At 41.6% G+C, this 24,211-nt stretch overlaps 1 long non-coding RNA gene across 1 annotated transcript; it reads right to left on the bottom strand.

The window, feature by feature from the left end:
- Window positions 1-1,140: 1,140 nt before the first annotated feature.
- LOC125324149 lies at window positions 1,141-15,250 on the bottom strand. The gene is made up of 2 exons (XR_007202834.1): window positions 14,276-15,250; window positions 1,141-8,108 (listed from the first exon to the last, which is right to left on the bottom strand). It is a non-coding gene; the product is annotated as an uncharacterized LOC125324149 (long non-coding RNA).
- Window positions 15,251-24,211: the final 8,961 nt, after the last annotated feature.

Here is a 24,211-nt window from a genome sequence, read left to right as displayed (position 1 = left end):
CCCCCAGTACCACAGAGCTGCTCTGGTTTGTGCCTTCTGTGGTGTTTTGGTGACCCCAGGTCTGACCTGGAGGAGAGTTCCTGCTCCACTGCTCAGCCTGAGAAGAGAGGTAACATCTCGCTACAACCCTTTGAGCAGCTCAGCTACCACTAGGCAAACAGCGAATGCATAAAAGTTTCTGGCACAGGTGCAAGCTGGCTGTGGTATCGGAGTTGTAAAAACATAAAACCCCCATTTGTCTACCCAGGCAATCCAAAAGAAGTTCTTGGTCTTCTCTTCCCTGTCTCTTGCATTCCTCTATTTCAAACCTCACAAGCAGTCAGGTACCCAGGTATTCACCTTTCTCCACCATGTGAAATGCTGAGACCCAGACCAGGATATTGATGTGGAAACTACTGGTAATGTATGTTCCTGAAATTCTTCTGAGCAACAAGGCCAAGAAAGTCTTGCTTTGGTGACTTCAAAGAGAAAGTCTGCACAAATCCTCTAGCTCCTATATTTTTTATCTTATATTTTTGGGTGGAGTGGCCTTCTCTTCCTAGGTACTTTGTGGCAAGCTGTGGTAATATAGAATGGAGTTTCTGACAGTGTTTGCAATACTCAGGAAGGGACAAATTTTGCATGAAAGCATCACTTCCATGCTGAGCTCAAAATAGTGTGACATAAGCAAACCGTGATGAACTGATGAAAGTTTGTTCTGATGATGTAATCCCAACCACATTAGGTAACACTGAAGGTTGGCAATGCCATGAACACACAGATTTTGCAATCCTTCTTTTTCCAGATTACTCATGTGCTTTAATTTAAATGCAGCTGAACTGGTCCCTTTCTATTAATTCAAGTCTCATCTTTGCCCTCTTACCACTAAGCAACAGTATGCCCTTAAAGTTTTAGTTTTACTATACTTAGATAATAGATGCAAGAACAGGATGAATATACAGGAGAGTGATAAAATTACTATATGGCCTAGCAAAGTTTACAAAGTTTTTCTTTGCACTCCAGCCAGTGTTGGATTTTCCTGTAATGTGAAGGAAGATAGTAAAGGTGCTTAAGCCCTCTAAAAAGCACCTCTGTTAACACCAGTCAGTGCTGTGACTTCTCTGGTGTCCCACATCCTTTCTCCCAAATACAAAATCAGCATTTCAGCTACGTAGTCATTAACTTTATTTTTTTTAAATCAACAGTTCAAAGCATCTGACTAAAATTCCCGTCAGCTTTCACTTCCCATTCTTCTGACATCATCCTTTCAGTATCTCTCCAGACATCACAGAGTCCAGCCAGAGAGGAAGACTGAACAAATGCAGAAGCAGGCTATGAATTTTCCCAGAATCTCTTCATATGTTCCATATAAGTTAGACAGTAAAATGCAATGGGAAAGGACATTTTAAATTCACTACACACCTTCAAGAGTTAAAATTGCAAATGGTTATACTGTGTAGCAAAACCAAATGCATGATTGAGGTTACAAACCGATTTAATTGTTTACATTGGCCACTGTGTAACCTAAAGCAGCTGACTGTTTATTTCCCTGAACCAGTTACATCAATACATCATAAAGCACTGGGTATTTTGCAGTTGGCTTTCCTTTTTTTTTTTAAAGAACTGTGTTGCAATATAGTTTTTAGCATGGAAATTTATCAAAAGTATTTACAGTTGGTTGAGAGTTCAAAGGGGCAAGATAGGAATTCAGATTAACTGGAAATCTAAACAAATGTAAAGGAAAATGAGGATCAGATTCCAAAAACCTTCTACTCTACACTGCAAGCCTAACAAATGGTCTTGATTTGTGTTGGTTGTTAAAGAAGTGTAAATTCCATGATAAATTGCTGTAGCTCCTGGGATGAATAAAATCAATAATGTAATAACACTGAGTTAATACCAAGATGACGTTGATTGAGAATGAGAACATAGAATTCGAGGTCTCCTTCCATGCACAAGGAGATATTAGTAAATCAGAACCAGATTGCCAATTAAACCTTGTTATTTTAGGGCAGATGAATAAAATAACGTGTCATGAAGAGAGCAGGCTGAGGGTAAAGCTAGTCAGTTCAAACCTGAGTGTTCAGAAGTCTATGATTCCTGAACAGGAGCATGTGAAGAAGTTAATAATGCCCTCAGAAGGCTTGCAGAAGATGATGGTTTGTGATGAATTTTTCCATAGTTGTTTCTATATGGGCAAAGGCAGTGGAGGTAAAAGAACTTTACCCCAAGGAATGGGGCCTCAGTTCACAAATTAGTTTTTGCAATTTGTCTCCAATTTAGACGTATTATTGTGTTCCCTTAGCATATGGTGAAACTGGTCAATGAATAGGCCTTCTCCCGCTCCCAGCAGACTTGTTCCATTTGCATGTCCAGCGTCCCTGCTACTTAAATTCTACCCCTGTCATGGGTGGAGAGTCAACACCAGGTGAGCATTAGGCCCTTCCAGATACAATGCCGAGAGCAAGTGAGGGCTAATGGGAGCAATATTTGATTGCTAATATACTAATTTACACTTCAAATCATGAATAAGGTTTAGAGAATGATGGGTCATGAGAAAGCAAACAGAAAACACAAAATAAAATCACTGTGTGCAACAGAATGAGCAAATGAAGCCTTGTTTCTCATGTCTTTTTCTCTGTCCCTCTATCCCTTTTCCCCTCTGACATCTGGTAAGATTTCTCTCTCAGGAGAAGTGACATTTGAATTATTCACTTTCCCAATTTCATGGAAATTTAATGTAACTTTGATACCACTGAGGTCTCTATACTTATTTGGAGTTGGGTATTAGGGTAGAAGCCACCGGGAGGGATGAAGAGGCATATGCACATATGCAGGGCACAAAATGTAATCTAGGTTTAAAAAAAAATATTCCTTTTATTATGATAAATGGAGTGCATTTGTTTTGAAGCTGGGAAGGAGGAATGACTGCTCAGGGGGCTGCTGGATCTCAGCAATTATCTCTTGGGGTAGATGTGGAGAGACTTCAGGAACAGCATGATATTGGGAGTGGCTTGCCTGCAGATATGCAGAAGGCCATCACAGAGCCAGACCTCAGGTTTTTCATTTCCAGCCTCCACCCTGAAAAAATGGAAATAGAACTGTCTTTTCCCGTTGTTGTGAGACTTACGTATCAGTTGAGTAAAACCTCTGATAAAGTATGTAGACATATATTCAGACAGATCACAATCTCACCTTCTAAAGAGAATCTCTTCTGGGCAAAGACCGCGCTGCTGCTGCAATGTGCAATTCCTTTGTTCCTGGGGTTTGCAGCAGCCTTGGACTCTCCCTAATGGCTGTGCTGGGATCGGTGCTGCACACACCAGTGGTGGTGAATAATTACTTGACCAGTTAGCAGACTCTTCAGACTGTCTCCTGTGCGTTTACACCCTCCCCAGATGTGTTGGACCAGAAGATTTCACAGGATGACCACCTGAGCTTGTTTCCACTTGATCCACTGCAAGTTTCATCACCAGCTTCAGCAGAAATGGGAGATGAATCCTACATGCTCCCCAGGTTTCCTGTCAGATACCAGTGTCTTCTAATTCTCTGTATATAACTACAGAGGCTGATAAGTAATGGGAGGGAGGGAAGATGTCAGACAGGAATGCCCTTGAAATAAGGTATTCTAACAATACTGTGTTGGGATCAAGATAAGCACATCATCCTCAACTATGTGTGAATGAACTGGGGCTACTTAGCAGCTCCATAACTCATTCAGCTTTTTTTTCTCCAAGTAAAGCACCAAACTCATTCATTATAGTTGGTTTCAGGGTTCTTGGGAACCACCCTCAAAGCTCTCCATCTTCAGCATGGACAGCTAATCTGGACAAATAATTTCAAACAGTTTAAGAAACAGGTTGACCCCCAATGCAATATAACTAAAGGTTAAAGGGACATCTTGGTGTGTATCCTTAGAGAATATAAATTGAGCTGTTTATTCCTTGTCTCTGGCGCCTGTGCAAGGTTCAAATTCAGTTTATAAGCTTATCACCAAAATTCATTTTATAGAGTACCTTAAACTCCCACTCAGTCCGATCAAAGCTTTTCCAACATAAAGCAGCTGAGCTACAATGGGTTCCCTTGTTCAGTCAGCCAAGTCAATGTTCTTAATCAGTATAAAAACATTAGGAGTCAAATGGTGGTTTTTATTAAAATGCGTTTGATCAGCTTCCAAGGAGGTGACAAAGGTCTATGGAGAGAAGCATTCCTGCCTGCTCCTAGAAAATGCATGTGAGCCCTGTAAAAGCACTGGGCTCTGAGAGGACCCTGTGGCTTGCTCATGACTAACCTCATTATCCTGGGAGGAGGGCGCACCCTCTCACCCGTCACTCTAATCCTCCTCCAGCCTGACCTCTTTTGAGTTGCCTACCCCTGAAAACTTATTTATCTCAGCTCCTTCCACTGGATAATAATCAAGCCCCTGGGCTTTGCCAGGGATCAAAGAATGATTGCTCCAGTTGTCTCAAAATCTATTGCTTCTTTAGACGCTGTTGCTGCTTATTCAAACAAAGCGACGTTATGCTGAAAGTCCACAGCAGCTGTGGATTAGAGACAGGGCAATGTTTAGGAAGTGATGTATGGGGCACAGCATTCATCTGACTTTCTGGGCACTTGCTCAGTTGCTCAAGAGAGAGTGGACGTACCCCCAAAAGCACTGCACAGATATGGCTGGCCCCAAGAGCTGCTTGCTGGTAGCACTCCTACGAGTCTTTTAAACAGGCGCATAAGTGACAGCCTCTGCTCAGTCATCATGCCACATACACCCAGACGTGCCCCACATATCAGAACATCTGTCTAGAAGCCAGGGTCCTCTTTCGAACTTACTCAACATAAAGTCGATTCTTCCAGCAGTAGGGAAGGAGCTCCCTGAAGCCCACACCCCTACAAAGCACAGACAGGGAGAAATGCCACATCCTGGGCTGTCTGGTCCCGAGCACTGATCACCATGAGCACACTGGGAAATCAGTTATATGGCCCAAGGTTTCACTGTGACTTCAGGTTGTAAAACAGCTGGATCTCCCCACATTACAAAATGGAAGAATCAGGACAATACTGTCTTGCAATCAGGTCCCTAATGGGCTCACAACTTTCCTAATGTTTCTCTCCTACAAATGATCTTATTTCAAAAGTCTTCATGCACCGACTGCCAGAAACAATTTACTACCAAGAATTGCTCAGACATGGATCTCTGAATGGCTGAAATAGGGATGATCAAGACACATTCATGACAGTAAGGCTGTTATGAAATAGAATTATTCTCTGGAATAGCTCTAGACTTCAAACACTTAGGGACAGAAAATTAATGCTAACTAAATTCTGACCCATGCAATTAAGAAATGGCAACAAGACAGCAGGGCCATTTTAGATCCATGTGCTGGGAAAAAGAAAATTACCTAAGTAATGGAGATGCTCTTCTGCATTCATGATGTTCTCTCCTCCCTCCAAAAGCCTGTCAACAGAAATTGGCAATAAGATAAATATAACTGAGATGTTTGAGGATATAGCTCATCAACCACACATGCAAGTCATCAACAAACATTTCAACTGGGAAAACTAACCAAATTTGGCAGGTGAAGCCTTTTTTGCCCTTGGGACTATGCTTGAAACTAATCATCATTTGCAGTCATAAGCCCAGTTGGACACATCACTACCTCAAGAAGTTTAATCAGTGAAGACATAATCTCTGTTTAGGAGCATTTGGGCAGATTTTTCTCCCCCTGAGGAGCCATTGGGAGGCAGGAAGGTTGTGTCCACACACTGATTGGTGCAGGGATCTGACTGATAAGAAGGAACCTCCAACCACGAGTTTGGAGTGGAGAGAGAGAAGGCATTTAACAGAAAATTTTCATTTTCATTTATTTATATTTTGATAAGCTTATGCATCTGCAGAGATTTGATCATTTTAAAGAACTCCAAATAAAGGACAGGAAAAGTAGCTGATTCATCTTATGGTCTCTTATGCATATTCTTCTCTGTGGTGACCAGTGACAGGACCAGAGGGAATGGCCTGTGGTAGTTGTGTCAGGGGAGATTTAGGTTGCATATTAGGAAAAGGTTCTTCACCCAGAGGGTGGTTGGGCACTGGAACAGGCTTTCTGGGGAAGTGATCACAGCACCAGGTATGAAGAAGTTCAGGAAGCATTTTGACAACACTCTCAGGCACATGGTATGATTTTGGGGTGATCCTGTGCAGGGCCAGGAACTGGATTTCAATGATCCATGTGGGTCCTTTTCCCAGTCAGGATAGTCTATGATTCCCAATTCAGGCAAGTAGAAAAACTTGCACAAAGCCTGAACAACTGAGCTCTATTCTGTTCACAAAATAAAAGCACAAAGAAGAGAGCAGCTGAAGTTGTCCATGATTCCACACTTTTGAAAATATAAGCAGTTCCAAGGGTTCCTAAACACAGACTTGTGATAAAAATTTTACACCCATTTGTTAAAATTTTTATCTGATGCCCTAGCAACATCCTGTGAGAAATTCCTGTCTTCAGGAACTACACAGATCTTATATTTTTGTCCCGATTTAACTATTTTTTTTCATAAATGAAGCACAGTCATAGTTTTTTTCCCAAAACAGACTGGGTTGGATTTGAAGAGATGCACATGGAAGCACACAAATTTTAAGAAACTCTCCCCAGGCTTCTGGCTACCTGTTGATAACCCATCCTCTCCCCAGTCGTGTCACACAATGTCTGTAATAGTACACTAACGTAGTGTAAACACACTATGTTTCAATGCTGCACTCAGTGCTTTCTCTTACACAGAGTATTCAATCTAAAGGAAAAGGTAAGCAAATTACTAGTCAAAGAAATAGAAATGAAGCATTATTTTCTCTCATTTTTGCCTTGTTAGGTGCCCACCAAGCTTACCATCCTCCTTGTGCATCTCCTTTCTTATCACAACACAGTGATGGGCAATTCAGATTTTCCCTCTGCAACCCTGACCACCTTACCCATATCAGCAATCTCACAGCCCTGACCTTGGTACTCACACAGCCCAAAGCCATCTTGGTGCTGCTGCCCACCTTCTTCCTGTTTACTAACAGAGGTATGTTTGTGCTCAGTTATAACTGCCATGCTACTGAATCAGATACAGGACAGCAGTTGAGTCTGGAGATTTCTAGGAATAATACATCTTTCTTGTGCTGCTGAACTCTCTCTCTTTCTGAAATGTTTGTGGATTAGCGAATTGAAGAACCCATTTTTTATTGTATTCACCAAGCAAGATGCATTCTGATTCTGGATAATGAGATCTCCTCACTCAAATTCCTAAAAGTGAAAAATAAACTACAAGTTCTTGCAGTTCTTTGTAATGTAATCAGTTACATATCTCTGTGTGTAAAATATTGTTCACCTGCATTTTTTACCTGTAGTATTCAGTCATGGAAGATGGTTATTCAGAGTAGTTGCTGCATTGTCACTGAAGAAGGCAGCTGACAACTTGGTTCAGTTCACATAAATCATGACAGTAAGACTCACAGATGATCATTGTTGACACACTGTTAACTCTTAGTCACGATATTTACTGTGCTCTGTGTGAGATAATGACAGGTTTGAACCTACACCTTTGATAACAATACGGGGTTTGTCAGAAGGAACAGGATGAGGAGGGTATCATTCCTTGTTCATTACTGTTTCAGCTAAGTGAGAGGAATCATATAGGGCATTGACTGGAACAGTTCAGTGTAAAGCCTTCACCCTTCCCAACTCGTGCTGGTGACTAGTTGTTGACGTGATTAACTAGCGACCTAGATATTGTAGGATGACAAGAAATGTCCATGCTGCATGGGAAATTCTTTGTTTTACTACAGCATTTCTTGCATCTCCTCTGGCAGCCAGTGTTCCTTGTTGTCTGAAGCAGGATACCAGACTTAATCAGCTTGGCCTAGCACAGCACCCTCCATGTTCCCATAAACATGCAAAGTACATTTCGGCTTCTCCCTACCAGACTGGATGTAGTGTCCGTGTGAATATTCACCAGACTGCTCCCTCCTTGTGGCCTCCACAAAACTAATTCCATGTTTCCCATACTTGCAGCACAGTGCTACAGTCTGTCTCCTTCTCCATGATCCCAGGCTTCCAGCAGAGTTGACCAGGCAGTCTTCAGCTGGCAAAGTGAGTGGTCTGGAAAAGCAGAGTGGTAGAAATGTGAAAACAAGTCAAGGAGGTGTAGTGGTTTTCTTATCCACCATGGAAACAGCTGAAGGATGGCTGTTTATGCTCTGTCATCCACAAGGCTCAGTGTGGTGTCCCTTGCCTCCTGCATGAAGAATTTCTCTAATGCATCACCGCCAAAGAAATTTTGTGTGCCTGTATTTATATAACACAAACAAAGAGTGACAGTGTCACTCATTTTATTGGAGGCTCAAACACAGCTGTTTTCACTAAAGCCCAAATAATTATGTAAGGAGTGAGAGTCACAAGACCTCTGATGAAAAAAGGAAATGGAGGCATAGTCTGAGAATATAAGGCCCAGATCCTAAGAACAGGATGGGATTGTGTTTACATAGCTAGGTAGATAGTGAGAAATGTGATTCAGATGTTTTTATGAGGCAGATCCATATAACTACAAACTAGGTAAAGCTGCCAGATTTCTGTGCGGTTCCATTGTGCTTTAGGGAATTGTCACACCCCTGATACTGTACTGGAGAGGAATAAGGTGGCTTCCCCCCTAGGGGAAGTCCAGCTTGTCATGCAACAGCACCCATATTTTCCCAACCAAAAGCTGCACCAGCCACTTTGCCAGGAATGGGAGAGCCACACCCCATCTGCAGAAAATAGAGGGTATTGCAACAAACATCCCTTAAAAAAATGCACCGCTCATAATGGCTGCAGGCTACAGCAGGCCATTTTCTATCCTTCAATTAGTGATCTTCCAAATGACTCACCAGTGAGCATTGCATCAAAGACCTGCAATCTGCAAGGGCCATATCTAAGTATTCATTGACAGGACTGGTAGCACCACTTTTTTGAAGGTTGCCCAACTTCTCTTTATAAGGTCCCATTTTCTGTTTCCTTACATCTCTGCCAACCCTTTATCAGTTACAGTTCACATGTTTCAAGCTTAGTGCCTGCCAACAGCTCATTGTCTGCTAGTTGGGTTTGGTGGTTTGGTTTGGTTGAGTTTGGGGCAGATATCTTATTTTCTGTTTAATCAGTTTAGCTGTTTCCAAGAGAGATTTGTCAAAAAGAAAGAAATAAGGAAAGACAGAAACAAACAAAAACAACAGAAAAAAAATGTTGTGGATTTCTTCCTATAATTGCTCCTTGTGGCAGAGAATGGAAATTTGTCAGGCAAATGGTCCTCAGGTCATGAATCTGCCAGAAAAGTCCATGCTAAATGAAGTTTCAGCTAATCAGATTGCAAATGTCATGTTGCAGCCCACGCAGTAGGTGAAGCTTGGTCTTTCCATACAGCTACTGACTGTGCCACACTGTGACAGCGCCATCATGAACAGCATTTGACCATCTCAAGAAGGGAGAACTAAACTGAACAGGGCACAAGTATCAGGTGTGGGGAAGCAGGCTTGCAGGCAAGAACCTACCATCAGTGTGCAGTTGTAGTCACTGAGTGATACACTCATTCCCTGGAAAGGTAAAAACTACTTGGACCAAAATCAAGAGAACAACCCATGAGCCTGTTGTTGCTATCTGCTTCTGTCCTCAGTTTTCTTTTAGTCCAGAGAAATTAGTCCTGCCAATTTGTACAAACTAATTTAGAAAACACTCTAAGTAGTTTCTGGAGGTTAATATGTTATGGACGCTCCAAGTAAATATATAGGAATGATAGGCATGTGGCTGCTGCTTGGGCTTGGGAGATTGTTAAACCAGAGAGCCACCATCAATCAATCAATCAATTAGCATTGATTAATTAAAGGGAACAAGAATGACAGCAAAGATACTGTAATCCTGTTTTCTGAACAATAAAACTGAGCATGTGTAAGCTCCAATCATTACTGAGCCATGGGCACTGCAGTATAAGTTGTCTGGAGTGGGGATCAGTGTGTGGTAGGAATAGCCAGGGGAAAGACGAGCTGTGTCTTGGAGGAGGAAGATACAGCAGTGAGACCAGGCAACTATGTGAAGGTAACAGTAATAAAAGAGTATAGATGATAGAAGTTAGAGGCTAAAGCAAGGGAAAGGGAGTAAAGCAAGGGAGATATACCTGGAGGGGGGACCACTTGGATTCTGTACACTTCCCACTCTCCTCCTTCAAGGACAGAAACAGGGCTAGAGAAGCTTCTTCTTACTTCCTGGGCCTGTCCCACTTGCTCCAGGGCATACTAGAGTGCCCTTGCCACTTCCAGGCTGCAGTGGGGAAAAGCATGGGTCCCCGTTGGGGTGCTGGCTGGTTCCCACAGGTGTGTAAGGGTGCAATGGGATGTAGCCTGGGCAGGCATTTGCAGCACCAGAGGGCACCAGACAGCAAGGAGCAGGTGTTAACTGGGTCCTTGGGGCTACAGAGCTAAAGGGGTAGGAACAGGGGGCTGAACTGGAAAGGTAGAAAGGAGGGGCCGTACATCATCAGCGTTGGAGTGGTGATCTCAGAAAGCTTATCTACTTTTTTCATTTGCTCTGTGTAACCAACTCAGAGTAAATCTCAAAATATGTGGCTTCTGGGATTTCTCTCTTTGCTCTGTCAAATCAAGAAAATGAGACTACAATATAAATTCAACCTACCCCCTCTACTAACTCTACCTCCACTGAACTGGACATCTCCATACCATTCATACCCCAAACATGACTTTGCAAAACACTTTAGAGAAGAGGGAACCACTAGAGTTTTTTAACTTCGCAAGTGTGGTGAAACTTGTGCTGTTGGTCTGTATGGTCTCCTTTACGCCCCTAGAAGCAATGAGACACAGGGTAAACCTTTCAGTCATTGCACCACCAATTGCAGCCCCCTCAGCCTAATGCCAAAGATATCATCTGTATTCCCCTGGTACCTGTCACTGAAGTCATTGGTCTCAGTTGATTTCCTGCCCTCTGTTAACAACCGTGGCGGCAAGAAGGCCCAGAGGCACTCCCTGTGACACAAATCTCTGTACTAATATGATCATTTGAACCCTGGAAAAATCAGGCTTCCTTTTTTCCTCTGTGTCCTTGTGCTCTGAAATTAGATTTCCTTAGATGTAGGGTAATTAATATGAGTCCTCTCCTCAAAAAAAAGCATATCAGGCTGCACACCTTACTCTTCAGCTGCAAACTGAGAGAAGTATTACAGCCTTCCTACATAGCCTGCTCAAAACCCAGTCTCAGGGCTCTAATGGACTGTTGAAGAGAAGCATCTGTGGCCAAAGCAGACTCACAGCCTGGGAAATACGAGAAGGAAGAAAAAATACCCTACCTGGCATGATGATTTATGGATGTGTTCAGAGCAAGACTTTCAGTTGTTCTCCAGCTACACAGATATCTTCCTCTTTCTACCCTACAAATTAGATCCTTTAAATACCCCATTTAAGTTCTTTCCCACTGAACATTTTAGTCAGGCTGCCAGATTTTTATCCTTGGGTTTTGTCACAGTAACTGCTGAAAGCAATAGTGGCCTTCTTTGCAAAGGTCATTGCAGGGCCTTTCAGCTAAATTAGCTCCTTTTGGTCTGACAGCCCCTCATGTAAACTCACTTTCCTACTGCTCGGCTTGAGTTTCACAGCAAGGTGGGCCACCAAGAGTGATCTACCAATCACACCAGAGATTAGAAACACCTTGTTTTGGGATGAAAACTAAGAAAAATATGAGGATGCATCTGAACAGAAAAAAGTATTCAGAAAACCTTGATGTGTCATCTTAATCGCCTTCCTATTCATGAATGTACTTGAAACCTTTTACAAGGTTATGATAAGGAGTTGCTCACCAGTGTTACAAGAAGACAAAGCGTTCTGTTTTTTTCCGAGCAGCAAGTTACAACATGCAAGTGAACGTGGTGTGCAGAACACTTTTCACCTCCATGTTCCCATCCAGAACTGTATTTTCCCTTGATAAATGATGAACTACGTCCTACAGCTGTGCTACATATTTCAGACTAACAAGGGCAGAAGTAAGGTCACACCAATTCTAGAGCGCTGTCTATTGAGACAAAGGGACTCAGGCTTGTGTCATGTGCTCTGTATTTCATGCAGCATAGATTTAGACTATTTCCCAAATCCCTTGTTTTCCTGGGGACATGGCAACAGTTTATGTACACTGAAGTTAGAGACGGCCAGCTTATGCATTTCTCCCTTCCTCTACCAAACATTATCTTGTTCCTTTAAACCCAGCTTAACCTTACTTTGGTTCCTGTTTCTTCAGGGCACATACACTAACAAGAGAAGTGAAAGCAGCTATTTCTGTTTCTTTTGACTGCTCTGAGCAGTTCCTGAATGCTTGAAAGTGAACAGCATTCAGAGACACCTCCAAGAGGATGAGTGAATCTCTAGTTCCAGTTCAAAACAAAAGGGATCCTTGAACTAAACCTCTGGTGCAAAATTTCTCATCCTCATCTAGTAACAGGAGTTTGATCTGCTGCCAGCAAGGTATGGTCAAACTGTGTAGGAGCTGAACAGTAAACTTGGGATTCATGTCAGTGAACACCTGCTGTCTAAAAAATTCAGGTGGTCTCCTCAGCACACAATGCAGACAGACAGACAAAGAAGGTTCATCACATCTCTTTTATACCTACTTTGGGCTGGTACAAATTGTTCCTGGAAGGCATCTCTTTGTCTCCATAGGGTGTGAAGACTGGTATGAGCTAGATGCTGAGCTATCAGGCTGGGGTTACATGAGAGGCACTGAAATCGTCTTAACAGCTATGTTTACCTGGGTCTTTTGACCATCTGTGCATTTATATCTAGGATCTCCTGATGCTGTCAATTCCAAGGCATTCAGAGGACTGAGAGTGGTGTCTCTAGTGATCTCATGTCTCTGTTGCCTTCTGGCTGTTTTTGTTTTCAGGAAGTTACTTCCCTTCAACCATGAACACAATTCTAGAATTCCAAAGATGATGGAGGAGAAAAAAGGGGACGTTACCTCTCCCCCATTCTTAGTGGCATCTAAAAAATGTCCAAAAGCTGCTCTTAAATGAGTAGCTCTGTGAGCAATGTAACTGGTGACTCCTGATTTCCTATGGATTCCTGTTTACAGTTAAATTCTCTGGTGCTTAATAATGTACAAATGCCAATTATAGCTTCCCTGGTACTTGCAGAGGTCATAATGATCCACTCCCATGTAAAGTGTCTGGTGCCACATCTGAGTTCTGCCTGGGCCTTTCCTCCAGTGAAGGCATATACAGGATATGTCTCTTCTAGAGAGACAGCTACTTTCGTGACTGGAATTGACCTATGAGTTCAAAGACATGAGTGGAATGACAGCAAAGCATAGCCAGTCTTCCAGCAAACAGCAAGCCTCTTGAAAACTCAAAGGAAATCCATTTATACTGTAAGGAAGTAAACTGAGAATGGAAATACTTTTCCCTCTGTACAACTTTCAATGAAAACTTTTCTTCACTTCTGCCTCTTTTTCCCTGTTACACCACACCTCTGAAGGCACAGACCTGGCAGATGGCAAGAAAAGAGTAGTTGCTTTTGTTATTATTTAGATATAGAGCACCTTAATGTATGCTAGTAACTGCTGAGTTGAGTGGAGAAGCTTCCTGATGGAAAATTGTACCTCCATTTAAAAGAAAAAAAAAAAAAAAAGAGGAGGTACTTGGAAAGATAAAGGGCAATTCAGTCCTTTGAATGCTCATATCATAAAACTGAATACGAAATAATTACCATAAATGAGGCAACTAGTTCCTACACCCTCTGCAACCTGGATGGCATCCTTCTGTGTCATCAAAATAAAAGTTACTTGCAGAAAACACATCACTTACTACCTTATCTCAGTTACCCAAGCTCACACAAAAGAAGACCAAAGTCTTCTAAATTAGTTCTCTCTACAAAAAAATTTAACTCTGCAAAGATTTTAAGTCTATTTCTTTCTCCAAAACTACTGGCACTAGAACAGGCGTGATTTTATCCCTAAACAGGGTGTTCCTTAGGCTCTCTGCCAATTTAATTGGCTTATTCATATCCTTCCCTTCCAGATTACCTCAGGGTGATTTACATGTTGGAGGCCTATAAACACTGATGAATCAGTACATGAAAACCAAAAACATTGTTCAGTGTCTGACAGGGTCTTCACTGTTTTTGCCCCCAAAGTAATTGTTCTTACTGGAACAACCTAACATGTCATCAACCCCTGACATCATTCTAATGCTATACTGAAAAAAGAGTTGCTAACATACAATGACACTAATGTAATTTGTTCTTTACCAGCATTTCCAGGTACTCTGTAGGAGCAAGCAACAGGCGAGGCTTTCAAACGGGAAGATACAGATGTTCCCAGCCTGGTTTCTTCAGTTGATTGGCCATTTTGAAGACTGTCTCCTTCTGATTTTCCATCAATAAGACACTGGGACTGAGCTCTAAAGAAATGCAAATAAAAAGACAATTTAATTTCCTCTCTCTGAGAAACATAACTTTTGTTGTAGCAGTTCAACATCTACACTAATATGGTTTTATTTAGAAAGAGCTGGTGGACTTCCAGTGAATTCAAAACAATTTCCTGCACATGTTAAATCTGAGCTATACCTCTAGGAAATATTTTGCAGGCCAGTTAAGGACAACTTTACCTCCACCAAATACAGAAACAAGCAAATATTTGTATTCATGAATAAAGAAAGAGCTGAAAGAGCTTCATTTTGCCTTTTTGTTGATTAAAGTCTTGGACTTGCATGTATCTCCTTTTTGTGACATGAACACTTTAATAGAACCATAAAATGGTTTGGGTCAGAAGGGACCTTAAAGATCATCTCGTTACAACTCCACTAGACCCCATCCAATCTGGCCTTGATAAAATGGTTTTGATAAAATGCACTAGAAATCTTTACAGAACACACTTCTCTACAACTTTGGTAGCAATTTAATAAATTTTGCCTCAGTATTCTCACAAAAAGCAGTCACTCCATCATCCTCTAGGGAATTACTACAGTCCATATTCAAGCACATTACATTTTCTCCTTACATTATATGTCCCTGCCGTGCTTTTCCTAAGCAAGCTCCCCGCTTCTAGACCAGAGCTATTACTGGCTATGCAGCTGCTCATGGAAATACAGCACCTTTCTGATAAGTTTCCATTTTGCTTTCCAAAAAAATCTCCATGCTTAACACCATTCCCCTAAGATCATCAAACAGCACTTTTTAATCCATTTCACAGTAAGATTTCCATAATGTCTTTAAAAGCCATAGATTGCTTCATAAGGCAGTCGTCACATAAGGCAGTACTCATTCTGGTACTTGTTTTCACAAGGACTTTTGCATATCAGCTGCTAATAAAGTCACTATTTTCAATAACAGAGTCTACACACTTAAATACCTGCTGGAGGATGAACACTTCTCTACCATTACAGCTGAAATATTTCAAAGTCCAGCACCTTTAAAACAGTGCAAATGCCTTAAAACTAGTTTCCCTGTTCACACTGGCAGTTGTGGTTATAGGTGTCATGCACTTACCAGCTCTGCTTAGATATTAAAACATGCACACAAATTCACTCATATTTGCATTCACTGACTGTGTTTATCTACAAAAAATCTGCAATACATTTGTCATGCCCACATTGACTCTATATAACATGTTCATACAGCAGTTCCAAGCAACATCACAGAAATATTACAGTCCATATATGTAAATGCAAGTGAGCCACTGCATGAAGTTTTTAATATATAATACAGGAAAGCAAACGTGTAATGAAATGGTGGGAAGAATGAGGGGTGAACTCCCTGGAATTAAAGCATATGTATACATAATTTCTATAAACATCAGGAATGTTTCACTCCTACTGAATACTTTAGAAACACAAACAAGTGAATAGGATTTAGCTCTCACAAGAAGTCCATTTCAGGACCTGATCATTTAGAGTAATAGAGAAGCATTGCCTAACCGAGGGAAATAAACGAAGCCCACACTCCAGACTCACTGCAGGAAAGTGGAGAGCTGGCAGCTCTTTGAATTCCTCCTCTTTGATCCACAATGAAAAATGATAATAAGGGTGCGTGTACTCGCCCTTGTCTAGTTTTCACTTTCTTCAAGAAAAAGAGTTATGCTGATTCAGGCCTCCAGCCGTGGCCCGGGAGAATTTTGTCCTTATACTCACCACACATTAAAACTCTACTTTTTAAAAAGTTCTCAAGATTTTCTCTCCCTTTCCTTAATTCAATCAATTCTAGTAACAGACGCTTCTTTGTTGCTTGTCACCAAAGTATTTTAAGCACTTTGAATCCTGTGTCATTTTAGACTTGTTTCTAAAGGAGTCAGATCTGGCCTTCAGCTCTTTGTTTTTCTTTCAAAACCTTATTGAACGAGTTGGGCTCCTCTGCGTTCACTTCAAGGATACCACGTTTTCTTTTGTCATGGTAACTCTCACACTGGAATGCCTCAAACAATCAAAAGCAAAAATAAAACTATCTTTTCCATTTATTATTTTTTAATAGCATCCTGATGGCTGTGAGTTTCAGATAACCACTCAAAAGGACATGCTGGGGGTCACAACGCCGAAAATGAGGCTGAACCCTTGCAAATTGTAGCTCAGGCAAGAAAAGCAGTGCATTTTACTCAGGAATGCTCAGGTTATGACTCTGTATTTACAGCTTATGTTGCAGCAGGGATTGACAGCTGCAGTAGGTCTGGCCTGCTCATCTACAGTAGGCCCACTTCCCTATAACATTAAGTGTAAGCATGTGTTTTTTGAGCATGGGCATTGTATAGGAAACCTGCTCCTACTTTCCACCCAAGTCAACACGAAAACAAAACAGTCTAGGAGTCAGAGCTTTCCCTTCTTTACTTTTATTTAAATGTCAACCAGTGTTTTATGTGGTTGTTTATTAAATAATAATAATACAATAATGCCCAGAGGCTCCAATTAAGACTGGGAAGTCACTGCAGTGGGATTGTGCAAAGGCAGAGGAAGGGACGGCGGGCTGGGAATTGGACGGCTCCCCAGCGGCGAGGAGCAGGGGCTGGGAGCTGGCTCCTCTCGGCAGGCGGGAAGGACTGCTCCCAGCACTCCCGCCACCGGCAGCAGCAAAGCCTTTTGTTTGCGTGGGAGTTTGATGTTACTTTGGTTTTGGGGTTTTATTCGTTTGGGGCTTTTTTAAAGTCAAGACATAGAACAACCAGGAAAACATACAAAGAGGTTTTCTTCAAAGCAGCTGAAGGAAAAAGAAGAGTGTATGTAGCTGTATATGCTAATTCTTATTAATTAAAACCAGAGTGCTGTGCTGGAGCTGTGCACAGGCTTTATTAGCTAATATTAAAACAAAGGGTTGATTGCCTTCCACAGAAATGTCGCCTTGGCAAAGCTCTGTTTGCTGCAGTGGAGCTACTCCTCACTTCACACCAGTGTGAGCACAGGATCAGGCCAGGAGCCCTCAGGAAGGAATCAAAAGCCGATAGCAAAATAAAAGGACAAACAGGAGGCACATGGGGAGGACAATCCTAAGGAGTGGGATAAGAGCAAGCATGTTGCCCTTGGCAGAAAGCAACTGGCAAAAATTAATTGCATTGTCAGTCTCTTGCTCAGTTCTTTTTGTTTTGTTATGAAACAGGATTGCTTTTTATTATAGAGGATATACTTCAGGAGAAGAATCTGAGCTGGATAGGTGTTATGGCAAAAGTACATTTTATGGGGAGATTTGAATGAAGGCACTGTGGATTTGGTTCACAAGGTGAGCGCAGTTGTTCCAGGCTTAAAGAAAAAAGGGCAGCATGAGTGAAAGTCCTCTGAGGAAAGCAGGAGGAAGGGATGAAGGAGGGAAGGAAGTTATTAGAGGAAAGCTGGACTGAACCAGAATGTGTGGGATTGACACAAACACCAAGTTAATGCATCAGCAGAAGAATGCCAGGCCCCAAAGGTGAGGCCTGAAACCAAAGGGATGAACAACCCAAGAACATCCAAGAAGGGGCACAAAGGTGGTGAGATGCTCCTGGTTAGTGAGGAAAAAGGGTGAGGAGGGCAGTGAAAGCTTTGTCTCCTGAAATGGTGAACAGAGAGACTCTGAACTGTGGGTGGAAAGGAGAAACTAAAGATTCCCTGGGAAAGAGTTCTAGAAAGTTGGTGAGTTATGAGCATCTTCAGGCTAGAGGTGACCTAAGTCTGGGGAAGAATTTTGGAAACACGTCTGAGGTGGGGAAACAGGTTGTTGGAAATATTTCACAGAAGAACAACCATGACCTAAAACCAGCTTTCATATGAGAGAGAAAAAGGAGCAGATCAGCTTGAAGGATGACAGAATTAGCAGTGGTGGTGGAGAAAGAACAATGAGTGGATTTGCCAGCAGAAGATGGGTGCTGTCTTTTGTTTTATGAATGGAAAAGGTATGCTAAATGAGAAGCACTGTATGGGATTGGCAGAGGGGAACAGAGGGGTGATTGACAAGAGGTGGAAAAGTAGGTTAAGCCATAAGTGTGTATAGACAGTAGAGCACAGATACATAGCACCTGCCTGGGAGACCAAGGAGCATCCTGGAGGTCACCTGCAGCAGGAGGGAGGAAGTTTTTGAGAACAAAATGTAGCCAGGTACTATCTGAAGAAAACAGAAGGATGGATAAGGCAGGTAAGATAGTGACAGAGGAGTTGAACCCTTAGTAAACAATCTGGAAAAACAGGAGTTTTAACTCAAGTTCCCAGTTCTTCATTGTTCTAGGCAGAAAATTGAGCTTAATAAAAGCAAAAATTTCAGCTGGCTTCCATGCAAAATTTCCGAAGAGGCAACAGGCCTGCAGTGGAAAGTACCTGCCCATTTCTTATGTATTGCAAGTGAACAGGATGAACAGTGTCTCAAACATCCTCCTAGTTATGAGGAAGCCAACAGTATTTAGTTAATACAGCTCAGTTGTCACTCTGTCCTGTGCTGGCTTGTTCACTAACATACTGGCACAGAAGAAAAGCCTGACTTTCACTATATCTCAGCTGTGTAAGCTCATGGAGGATCCAGGCTCCAGTCCACTGACGTTCACAGCTCAGCATATTTGACTTCAATGGCTCTTAATTTACATGTTCAGTATTACTCACATTATTAATATTTGGCCTGTAATTTTTTTTGCCATTCCAGCTCAATATATTTTTAGTTGACTCAATTCTACTCTCAAATTATTATGCAAACCATGCTGCTCCTTTACCCCTAGAATGAATTATGAAAAGTTCTTTTACAAATATATAAGAGAACATTTTGGAAAAAAAATCTTTTCATAAGAAGTACAGTTTTCCTTTCTGCTACAGCACTGTGCCAGGTTTTTTTTAAGATCAAGAGCAAAGCAGAGTTTAACATGGTGCAGTGTTTGTCCAAAATCCAGGCAGGGAAAATTATATGTGAAGTTTAAAAATGTAAATTCTTAACAATAGTAAAAGGGAAAAAGAAAAATGATAGGCACAATGTAAATGTTAGTGTATAAAAATGTTTGACATTGGGGGTTAAGGGTCATGTAAGACAATCTTTCTTTAGGTTGCAGTAGCATTTCCAGCACCTTATGACACTGCCCTCCTTATACACCATTACTTTTTTTGGTGATCCTACACAAGGTTGTGACTGACAACAGATAAAAAAGAGTACTGATCCACGCTTTGCTAGTTGATGCTTTCCTGAAATCATTAAGGTAATTGCAGTAGTCAGAGCTGCAAAATTTTACTCAGTGCTTCCTAATTATTCTATATCCAGGTCTGTTAGCACAATTCATGCATATACACCAGTGAGTTTAGTCATTTTCTTTTTATAGCTTCAATATATTATTCTGAATATAGGTGAACTGACTCAAATGGGTTATTCCTGCTTCACATCCTTGCAAGTTGTCACATTTTAACTCCAGCCAGCAACTAAGCACCACACAGCCACTCAGTCACCCTCCCCTGGTGGGATGGGGCAGAGAATTGGAAAGGTAAAAGTGAGAAAACTCATGAACTGAGATAAAGACATTTTAATAGGGAAAGCAAAAGCTGCGCACGCAAGCAATGCAAAACACGGAAGTGATTCACTGCTTCCCATGGGCAGGCAGGTGTTCAGACCTCCCCAGGAAAGCAGGGCCCCATCACACCCAACAGTGACTTGGGAAGGTAAATAGTGTGACTATGAATTCCCCCCCCTTCATCTTCCCCAGCTTTATATGCTGAGCATGATGCCATATGATGTGGAATATCCCTTTCATTAGTTGGGGTCAGCTGTCCTGGCTGTGTCCTCTCCCAACTCCCTGTGCACCCCCAGTGTCCTCATTGGTAGGATAAGAAGCAGAAAAGACCTTGATGCTGTGTGAGCACTGCCCAGCAAAAATGAAAATATCCCTGTATTATCAGCACTGTTTCAGTCACAAATCCAAAACCTATCCCACACCAGCTACTGAAAAGAAAGTCAACTCCATCCCAGCCAAAAACAGCACACCAATAAAATGCTTACTTCCACTGTGACTTAGTTGTTGTCATTTTGTATTACAAAACTGCTGGGTTATTCTCAATAGTCTCACATCACGGAAAGCATCAATACCTTAGAACCCCTTTTTGTAAAAATACTAAGCCTTACCTAAAGCCCACCTAACCCGCAACTAAAGATTGGGGTTTATTTTCACCAATACTAGTGCTACTGGAAGAGTGTTCTGGAAACTCATCCCTCTGGCACTTATAAATCTTCCTCTTATTTCCAGTTTGGGTGAGGTAACTGACAGCTCCTGTATCAACACAGTCTTCATCACTAAAATAGATCTCCTGAACTTATTTCTTCCTTATGCTTTTAGAGAAAAATCATAGACTTCAACAATTAGTAGGGGTAGTAACATTTAAATAACAACACTTTCATTTCCTGGGGCTAATTTTTCCATTTATATTTCTATGATTATTTCTAATAATTTATTATTTCGATTATTATAATAATGTTTCATTATGATTTCTATTATTATTTCTATTTATAGTTCTATTATTATTATAAAGCTCAGTTACCTTTTCCTATACAGATTCTGGTTTTAATTAATCTTTCCTGAATATATGGAAGTATACACCGTATTTTAGAGGAAACAGGTGTTTTGAATGTCTTTTATATTGGGAAATGTATTCTGTACTTCTGCTGGAAATACCTTAGTATCTCAGGCCTAAGAAAGAGATTTGTCCTATTGAAAGTCAGTGCATGTTGCAGGTTCAGATCATAATTTTTGGTACAGTTTATCAGCATAAGTCAGAATCTAAAGAAGCAGAGCAGACCTTCATTGACCTCTGCCTTTCATTCCTGTTCCTGTGTATCCTTTCCCTTTGGCCAGCACTGTCTACATTCCTGTACAGCAAAGCAGACTGAGAAATTTGCCCCAGTTTTCTTTCAGCTGTTTTTTCCACCTTACAATTCCTGTACCAACCTCCATTTTTTTCCACTTAACTAATCCCTTCTCACTTGGCACCATACAAACACTACACTGGCATCATGGCAGATAAGCACCACTGCATTTTGTTCACAAAATCGGCAACCACAGTGTGTGCCTAACACATAAGTAAGTGCCCATGTCCAAATTCAAGTGGCATGACACCACTTAAAGTGAGTTTTGTTCACTTGGGGTGAAATGAACAAGCCCTAGAAACTGTTCAGCTAATCAGTGATTCTGTGCTGGCAAGCACGACTGGTTAATGAGAAATGAGCCACGTGTGAACTAATATAATAATATGGAATAATATGGTTAGATGGCATAGAAGAAAAGTAGGGACTGTGATGTGGATCCTGCATCAAATGAATAGGATGTCCCAAGGAAAAGGAAGAGGAAGCAAAGTCAAGATGATATATAAAGAGAATGAGAAGAAGACACACAAAAAAAAACCCCAAAAAACCCCACTGGGGAAATGGAGCAACGGCAGAAGGAAAGGGAAGAAAAGAGAATGCACAAAGCCTAACATTTGATCCACTTTGACATTTCCATCACCATCCCAAAGCAATACACTGAAAGGGTTACTTTCCCACCTCAATCAGGGCTGTACAGAGGTCAAAATATTGTCCTGAGTCAGGACTTGCCTTTTTAACAGGTGTCATGCTTGAAGTACAGATTCAATAAAATCTAGCACGACAGCTATGAATAAGGTCTCCCATTCCCAGTATTAATAAAATTTATGGGTACTATTTATTTTAAAAATATGCTATATAAATTATAATATACAATTTTAAAGGCACCCCATGTAGCACATAATGGGGCACTGCAAATTGGTTATATAATAAGTAAGTAGAAGAAAGAACAATATAAACAGTGGTTTGCAGCCTTGACGCTATGGTGTTTCCTGCCACAATGAAAGTAAAAACACATGTTCCTTGACAACCATCAAGCACTCTGTCACTGCTGTTGGACATTTCACTGCCTTAGGGCTTGTCTACATGCAAAGCTATGTTGGTTTGGCTGGGTTTAATTTGCTGCAAAGGGCTGTGTGAATTCTTATTTTGACCTAAATCAGACTTGTTTCAGTTTAGTTCAACAAATTAAAGGTCAGATAAAAGCCAAGTAACTCTGTTGATTAGGACAATCAGAGTTCTAATCAATTGCTTACAATTACAGTGCTGCCTGTGCTTTCTGGTAGCTTATCTTGATGAAGTTTCACCTGATTCTTCAGACTGTCTTAATTGACTTAAATTGTGCCTGAATGGTCCTTAGGATACATGGTTAATGTAGCCAAATCTTTGCTGCTGCTGCTGCTGAATGGAGAATATATATCTAAAATAATAATTTCAATGGGAATAATTTCAATGGTTACTCTGAAATTTATCTTTTTTTTCCACTACCGCACCCAAACACAGGCACTTCTCAGCATACAGATGATGTCAGAAGCAGGACACAGGGCACTCCAAACTAAACAGGTGCATCATACACACACTGAGAGACACTTGGGGTTTCCTTAATTCAAAGCCTGCAAGAGGAATTTTGCCCTAGTCTTGCTGGGTGAACTGCTTGGTAAGAATTTTTAACACCAGTGCCCAAACACAGGGAAAACTGTATGCTTAGGGAAATGTAATGGAAATGAAGAATTAAACTAATGGAAAACCAGCCAGCATTATTCCAAAGGAGAGTGTCCACAGTAGTAGTTATACCAGTACAGTAATAGTAGGACAATTGTAACACTGTAATAACATCAATACATTTCCTGAGTCTTGCTGCAGAGAAGCAGAACTTGTCTTAGTTTTAGAAAGGCTTGTCAGCATCCTCATTTCCAAGGAAATACTCTAAGTACTTCCTCTTCAGAGGAACAGCTCACAGCAGAGGATTAATTTTGCGATTTTCCAGTATTAATTTTAGGCCAAGGCAACTCAGGTAAGGTAAACTTCCCCTAATTGCTCCAACATTGTCCCAAGCTATCTATCACAGAAAACAAATCATTTGTTGAGAAGGAAGGCTCTGCTAGGTCACCCCATCACCTGAAACCTCGGCTACCCCAAGAGCAGCACAACCACAGTGCCAGCACAATCAGATTGGTGTTTAGACTGACTGACTGGGTGTCCCTGTGGCTTAATTAACAGTATGTGCCACACACCAAACATGTACAGCAAATCCTGCTTCAAAAGGATGGTAAGGTTTGTGGGGGATTTTTATGCCCTTAGAGAAAGCCTAGCTTATACTTCAGAACACAATCAAAAACCACCAGTGTTAAAACTTTATGAGGGCATATTCACCACTGTTATCTTTCAAAGACAACCTGTTTTTGTGTTCATGCTTAAATTAACAGTATTAGATACAGAAAACCCGAAAGTTACATGTATTTTGGGGGTTATCAACCTCTGTTAGCTTTCCCACTGTGGTGACCTGTAACACAGTTTGTTTAAACCAGGAAGCTGCACAGGAAAGAGCTGTGCTCTTCCAGCAGCAGCTTTATAGTTCTTTGAACCTCTTCCCTCACCACCCTCCTTAAGCAAGAATGTGCTTTATGCAACTGCAAGGAAACCACTCAGCTACGCCGTGAGACAGATCTCGAGATCGTGAGGCCTTTCCATGCGTGTCCCTAGCTGTCACCTCGGACTCCCGCACGCTCCCTGCTCTGCCCTCACCATGGAGGCCACTAAACGCACTTTGCCCCCGATTTCACATGCAGACAAGCGCCACGCGGACGTACATCCGCCGCCAGACCCGCTCGACACCTGCGGCAACAGGAGGCCGGGCGGGACTGTCGCCCCCATTGTGTCCCCGCGTCCCAAAGGGAGCCCGCCAACCCTTCC

Source organism: Corvus hawaiiensis, chromosome 3 (assembly GCF_020740725.1).
Source record: "Corvus hawaiiensis isolate bCorHaw1 chromosome 3, bCorHaw1.pri.cur, whole genome shotgun sequence".
NCBI lineage: Eukaryota > Metazoa > Chordata > Aves > Passeriformes > Corvidae > Corvus > Corvus hawaiiensis.
Note: the sequence above shows the minus strand (reverse complement) of the source record. Positions and strands in the feature narration are given on the sequence as shown.